Source organism: Mastomys coucha, unplaced genomic scaffold (assembly GCF_008632895.1).
Source record: "Mastomys coucha isolate ucsf_1 unplaced genomic scaffold, UCSF_Mcou_1 pScaffold21, whole genome shotgun sequence".
NCBI lineage: Eukaryota > Metazoa > Chordata > Mammalia > Rodentia > Muridae > Mastomys > Mastomys coucha.
In genome coordinates, this window is record NW_022196904.1 from 58105245 (window position 1) to 58113390 (window position 8146).

The window sequence follows — 8146 nt, forward strand, 5'->3', positions numbered from 1 at the left end:
TTGTTCTAAGACAGCTGGTGGAGGTTGTCTAGACTAGGGGAAGAACTATTGGTTCAGGCAAGTGCCCTGGAGGATTTTGATGTGGGGAAACTTACTCCCAGCTTCATGTCCTCATCCCTTGAGGGGCCATGAAGGACCACAGACCCCCCACAGTACCTTGGGTTACTCTCTCTTCTTCTTCGTTTCCCCAAGCAATGGAATTTGTCCAGGGAAACAATCTTTTGGAAGAGCGCCCACTGATTCCCCCTGTTAAGTTCCTCCCTGCTAAGCTTGACAACTATGCTGAGATTCTCCAAACCAGCTGCCTGACCAGGAGGCTGTTAACAACTCTTCCAGAAAGAAATAACTCTTTACTATTTCCAAAGTCAAATACTTTGGCCATTAACACCCTGCCTAGTCCTAATTTATCTCTTTTTTGTGCTGCAGCCTGTCCGACGTGTGGCCCTCATTCCGTATTCACTGTCATTCACTCCTGTTCTTTCCTACTTTCTTTTGTTTTTATCTCTCAGAAAGCGTGTCTGCTTCCTTCTGTCTCTTTTCTTCTATGTCCCCTTATCCCACACATCTCCAGAGCCACTAATTAACAGATATCTCCAGGGAAAAAGCCATCCTTTCTCTCCTGTCATAGAGATCCTGGGAAACACAGCTGCCTTTTTCTGTCGGGGGTCAGGGGGAGGCAGGGAGGAATGCTTTGTCTAGAGTCTTGTGGGCAAGGTGATAGGAGAAATGCTAGTGTTCTCATCTATTTGGAGAAAGAACAAGAATGTAGGGATATTCCACATTTCCCGCTCCTATAGAGCTAGGGTGAATCAGGATCTTCAAGCCAGGGAGCTTTAGGTGTGCATTATGTTAAATAGATTTGAGACTTTCTCGTGTATATGAGTCTGCCATGAGAGTTTTGAAGTATTTAAAATGGATGGATGGATGGATGGATGGATGGATGGATGGATGGATATAAGAGTCTCTTTTGGATGATCTTTAAATGAAGCTGGTGCTCTGCAATGTTGTTAACTCAGATGCAATTGTTCCCTAGATGTAGGAGATAACTACTCTTCTCCAGGTCCCTCATTTCTTGACACATCTGTGGGTCCCTTGGCTCCATCAGAAGTTTGGTATTGACTACCAAATGGGTCACTCAGCACACTGACAAGTTTTCTGTACTGGAAGACAAGATGGATCATCCATCCTTCCACTTAGCTAGAGACATCCTTCTCTCCATTACTTCTCTAACCCCATCCATGACCCACCTCATGGATCTACTACCATGGTAGATGGGAAAGCCCCAGTCAGGTGAGGCAGGTCATGGAGTTGTGTACATGGAAACCAGCATCAGCCTCCAGTGTGGTCCTAGCTCCAGGCTGGACTCACCTAACTAAACAGACTGCATTGCTCTGCTCCCTTTGGCCTTTCTCACAGTTGTTCCCTCCTTAAAGACAAGTGTCTGAGTTGGATGGTCCATTCCTGCACTCTTGCTCTATCTTGCTGGGCCATATGAGATCATAAGAATGTATAGCAATGGAAAGCTAGGCTTTATTTAGTTCTATGTTCAGTTCATATTATTTACGATATTGTAAAATGAAAAAAATCCAGCAACTAGAAAGATAATTGCAGTAGAATTTTGAGTTTTTTGAGATGTGAGAGACAAATATTGGTCACCCTGGATTTTAAAGTCTGCATGGACTGAGCAGTGGTGGCCCATGCCTTTAATCCCAGCACTTGGGAGGCAGAGGCAGGTGGATTTCTGAGTTCGAAGCCAGCCTGCTCTAAAGAGTGAGTTGCAGTACAGCCAGGGCTACACAGAGAAATCCTGTCTCGAAAAAACAAAAACAAAAACAAAAACAAAAAACCAACCAACCAAACAAACAAATAAAAAGTCTCCATGGGGAAAAATATTGGCTTTAAGTTGCAGAAAAGTCACATCCTAAATCAAAATCTCGTTTTCCTCTTTTCAAAAACAAGGAAACTGAAGCACATGATTTCTGGTTGGTTTTAAACTTAATATTCTGTAGTTCCAGGAAACATGTAAGTAAATTCTGTTGACAGGGAATTTCCTAGGAAATGAAAGGTTGTCTTAAAGGAATTAGCAAATTTCTATATAAAAGTTGAGATTTAGTTAGTTCCACCCCCACTTCTGAAGATACGAAAATAAGTAGGAAAATTCTTTGCAGATATGCAAATGCCATCACTGCCTAGAAGTCTGACCAGTGAAGCGAGCACTTCCTTGGCCTCAAGTGAACATCTTTGCAGCTGTCAGAGTGACACCCAGTTTGATGGTGACAGATACTATGAGTATCTAACAGTGCAAGGCAAACAAACAATAAACTGTGCTCAAAATGAAAGTAGGAGTTAGTTTTTAAATGCCCCAAAAGTCAGCCTTCAGGGAAAAAAAAAAACAAGAACAAAAACAACAAACATTATCCTCTCACTCCAGAGCCATTGGGGCAAACCTCCATCTCAAAAAATGACTAGAGTCATTCTTTGTTTGAAAATCATGTGATTGTCATCATCCCTGGATAATTAATTTTACCTAAACTTTAGCTTATGTTCTTTGTATTAAGATCCAATGAAACTTGCTCCCTCCTTATGATCTGAACAAAAAAAGCCTTGTGTATGCATATGTGTTTGTATGTGTATGTGAGTGTATATGCATATACACGTGTATGCATCTATGTGTACAAGTGTAAGTGCACCTGTGTGTGTGTGTGTGTGTGTGTGTGTGTGTGTGTGTGTGTGTGTATGTATGTGTATATGTGTAAAAGCTTCTGGCCCATGAGCTTCTTGGGATTCTGTCTTCATCTCTCAGGTTTCCCTAGAATCATGGGGATAACAGCTGTAGGTTCCAGCTTTATGCGTGGTCTAAAATCCAAAGTTAGGTAGTTCAGCAAGTGTTGGCACCCTGAGCCATCTCCCTAGCTGTGAAATTTCAGATGTGTTTTAAGTGAATTTAAGAGATAGTTCTTCTAGCATTAAGCATCAGGCAATGAGAACTCCAAAAACTTACTGCAGAAGACCAAAAGAGTGCTTGGAGATAGTGACCAATCAGTTCAAAGAAATCTCCTGTACATGGACAACATTAGGTTTGTTCCCTGGCTTCCAGATAGAAGGCAGCTGGGCAACTGAGAGAAGAGGGCTGCCTCAGTTTGCAAATCCCATTTGGTAACAATGGGTCTTGTCTATGGAGGATTTACTATGCCCCTAGTTTACACACACTACCTTATTTAACCCTCATCTCATCTCATGAGATGGTTGTGACCCTAGTTTATTATGACCCTACTTGTACAGACCAGGAAGTCAGCATGAAGCAGTCCTAAATCTATGCACCTACCAAGAGGCTCAAGTTCCCTCTCACTGCCCCCCTCTTGGTCACCCCATCCCACAGTTCTTACCCCACCCCATCCCCCCTTTCTCTGAGTAGGTGGGCTCCCCATGGATATCTCCCACCCCCACTCCCGGTACATCAAGTTTCTGCAAGGCTAGGTGGTTCCTCTCCCACTGAAACCCAGCTAGAAGAACATATCCTACCTATAGGCAGCAGCTTTTGGGATAGCCCCCACTCCAGTTGTTTGGGACCCACATGAAGACCAAGCTGCACCTCCACTACATATGTTTGGGGAGGCCTAGGTCCAGCTTGTGTATGTCCTTTGGTTGGTGGTTCAGTCTCTGAGAGCCCCAAGGGTCCAGGTTAGTTGACTCTGTTCATCTTCCTGTGGAGTTCCTATCCCCTTAGGGCCCCACAATCCTTCCTCTGTTTCCTTTTCAAGTGACAGGGATGGGGAAGTGGAGGATCTCCAGGATGAGACAGAGAACTGGGATAAGGGAAACAGCCAAGAATCAATGGTAGTGTCCTTAGTTATGACTCATAGCAGTAGGGATATGGGACCTGAAGAGGCCACCTCCTGTAGCCTGGCAGGAACTCCAGTGGAGTGATAGAGACACCAACCCACCCACAAAACTTTCGACCCAAAATTTATCCTGTCCACAAGAAATGCAGGCACAAGTGATGGAGCAGAGACTGAGGGAATGGCCAACCAATAACCAGCCCAACTTGAGACCCATCCCATGGGCAATCACCAGTCCTTGACACTACTGTTGATACTCTGTTATGCTTGCAGACAGGAGCCTAGCATGGCTGTCCTCTGAGAGGCTCCATCCAGCACCTGATTTAGACAGATGCAGTTAGCCACAGCTAAACAAGATAGCTTGGGGACTTTTATGGAAGATATTAGTGGTTTTTCAGAGGACAGAGAGCTACTAAAGGGAAACCAGGGTTCCGTATCCTTCTGAAGGTTTTCCAATTGTAATGCCTTAGTGCAGGGCTTCTCTATTTTAATGTGCACATGAGTTCCCCAGCATCTTGCTAACATGACAACTCTGACAGGAAGTATTACAAATTCTATAATCCTGATACGCTCCTGGGCATCGTTATAAAGACTCTCTAAGAGTCAGTTGTGGTGTTTCATGGCTGCCAACTCAGGTAGCACTTAGGGAGGCTGAGGCAGAAAGATTGTGAGTTCAACGCCATCCTGGACTACATAGTGAGGTCCTGTTTCCTAAAAGAATAGAAACTAGACCCATACTTCACTGCTCTCCAAATGCAGATGGGCTCCCTTGCTACATGGGACCAGTGAATAAAAGTTGATCTTTCATAGTGTTAAGACACAGAAATGTCAACTTGATGGAGGTAAAAATGGAAAGATACCTTTTACACCTCTTCTCTGCTCTGGTGGGTTTTATCACTAGCTTGAATAACCTGAATGGTCTACCAGAGACTGAGACTGAAAACTGCACCTGTTCTGGCCTTTTTAGAAAACTTCTTTCTGAAATGAGCCTGAGGTCATTTTGGCCACTGAAAGACTGGAAAGGGACTCTGTGTCTCAATAGTCTTGTCACGTGGGGCAGATTTGCTCTCAGCTCAGTCCCGTTTCTTCTGGGCACACACATCCTGTTATTGAAGAATTATGATTGTTTAATAGTAACTGAAAACACTGTGTACAGAAAGAGTCAGCCATTACCAGATGGACCTAAAATCTAAATAATAGAAGCAGGCTCCAAACAGACACACAGAGAAAATATGCATGCCAAGGAATTGCATAAGGCTGGGGCAGATGAGGAGTCGAGGGAATGGCAAGATGCTCATTGTCTTGACAGTATCTGCATCCATCATTATCTTCATTAATGTCAGAGCAGAACAGGTGGTGGTGAACACACTTTGAGAGCTGGTGAGGCTAAACTCAAATACCAGGAAGCTCAAAGCCTTGGGTTTCTGCCACATCCAGAGGGAGGGGCGCACATTCATGTTCATGTATTTGTGTTTGACAAGGAGTAACGGTGAGAGCTATTTAAAGGTCATGAGGATAGCCGGATCTTGCCTTTCATTGTGCTGCCTTCTGTCTAGCACTGGATTGCACAATTTTACCATCTCTGGTGGGATGCTGGGACTCTTTCAGTTACCAAGTGTGAATACTGAAGCCCCTTTAGGATGTGTCAGAGGGAGGAGGAATGATACTACACACTATTTCCACTCTGAAGTCTACTATACATCTTGAAAATGTCCAGAGCGAGAGGGAGTCTCCTTTCCCTGGAGGTTCAAACTATAAATGATTTGTTTGTCAGTGAGTTCTTGTTTTTGTTGTTTTGTGTGAATTGGGAGGCCCCTGAAGACCCAAGTGGACATGCAGCTTGATGCCTCTGTAGTTGCCAGCATCAAGCTGGTCATCTCTCGCACATCTGCCACTGCCCCAAACCATCAGTCTCCTGTCCTCTGCTTCTGGGTCTCCTCTTTTTAGGAGGCATCAGTTCATGTGAAAGTGGGCTTGGCCACCCCATTTGATCTGTTTCTCTTTCTTCACATTTCCTCAGCTCTGAAGAATGTCCTAGGGCAGAACATATAACTGTCCTGGATCAGGACCCCCCCCCTCCCGCACACACATTCTTTCTGGAAAAGCAGAGCACCAGGAGCAGAGACATGTCCCAGATTGCCTTCTAGGACTCTAAGGTATCGTCCAGGGAAGGAGAGGACTCTCCAAACTCTCTCAGAGCCTTGTGAAAACCAAAACTCACCATCAAAGGATCCACATCTTCCATTTGCCTGCATCCTAGATTCCCATTAAGATGACACTTTGCTCTGAAAAGATACCAGTTGGCATATCGAGATTCTTCTTTAAAAATAAATTTAAAAAAAATACTACTTAAATATCTGATGTGTGAAAAACATTGGATTGGATTTACCATTTGTAAATTGGAGCTCACATTAAGCCGAGTTTGTCAACAAGGTTTATATAGAAATGTGTGTAAATACACAGACTTCAAGTGTACATACATACATAGTGTGTGTTGGAGGAGTAGACATGAAAATATAGAGCATATAATTCCACAAGGCAGTGATTTCTTAGGCAGGAGAAGAAAACACATTTCAGGATACATTTTAGAAGATTAAAAGCCAACCTCAGATGAGAGTAGGCTTCATGGAAAAGGGGCCATCCATCTCTCTCAGGTTTGATTGACTGGCTGGTGTCTCCCCTAGCACACTGTTGGGCCCTGCATCCCAGGGGATGGGGATACTTGTCTGTTTGATTTGCTACTGTATCCAGAGCTATTCAATATAGTGCTTTGCACCACAGAACGGTTTTGTGATGGTTACTAAATGAACTAACGCATACCTGACAGCTAGGAAAGCCCACAGTTGCATTAAAAGGCAAAAGAGGAGGTTGGGAAGGTGGCTCAGCTAGTAAAGATGCTTGCCACGAGTCTAATGACTGGAGTTGGATTTGCAATCCCCGCAAGAAAAAAAGACCCAAGTAAAGTCAGTAGGAGAGAACTGATTAGCAAAGCTCTGACCTACACACACACACACACACACACACACACACACACACACACACACACACCACACCACACACCACACACTATAATGTGCCCCACCCCCAAACAATAATATAACTTTTAAGGGAAAAGGGAGTAGGAAATCTTGTTTCTTTCAAATGCATTTCCTTACTTCTTCTAGGCACGCCACCCTTGAAAGTCCAACTTTGAGCTCGTATGTCAATCTTAGTCAGAGTGGCTACTTTCGAGGGCTTACTGTTTGTCACGAGCCCTGTGGGATCCTGACAATACCCGTTTAGATGGAGGAAATTTTTTCCTTCATCATAACCATGCCCAGTTTCCAGATGAGGACTGTCATGCTGAAGGTGTGCCCTAGAACATGGATTGCAGCCCTGGCCTTCAGGCCTCATACCCCAGGCTCTGTGGCTGCAGTTACTCCTCTGCCAACCCAGACCCATTCCTGAGGAAGACTACTTTGGCTATGGCTGTTAAGGATCTGCTTTCTCCCAAATTGTAGTCGTTTAACTTAAAACTCAAAGCTCCCACACTCTACATCTGGACCTTCTAGGCTCCAAGTGTAACTCAGAACACATGACTTTGGGCACATTTCTTAGCTACTTTGAAGGCGGATGAAACACCTGTCTCCCAGAGCTATGTATATATACTAAAAGGGTATGTATTTACATACATTTCTATGTAAACCACGTTGACAAACTTAGCTTAATGTGAGCTCCAATTACAAATGGCAATGTGGATTCTATGTCATTGATGTGAAAGATATTTATCAACAAACAACTGCAGATACAACAGAAAACAAAGACGACAGCTCAGACTGGAAGTGGGGACACGATGGCACAGATGCTGGCAAATATTTCATGCCCAAAGGCTGGTGAGCCGCACAACAAACCACCTCTATTTATAGCCGAGAACAGACAGCCTTACCGAATTCATCACCACGCCTTCTTTTCGCTGCTCCCAATGAATGGGGCTTTCAGCTCAAATCCCAAGTAGTGAACGACAATCCACACCAAGTTTTAGATTTAACATTTCCAGGGCCCCTATGTCATGAACCAAAAATGTGAAGTTCAAAAAAAAAAAAAACTGGAATGGAATTTAATTTCCAGGGGGGGTGGTGGATCAGGGACTTGTTCGAGTAACTGAGTGTCTCGAGTGGAAACCGTTCTGTACACATGAGCAGAACGGTTCAAGTATGAGGGTAGAACTGAGACCTCCTTTAAAAACAAAAACGGCAAATACAATTTTGAGAACAAGCAAGTCCCTATATTTCTTGGGGTGGAAAGAATTGGGCATACAGGTATTTACA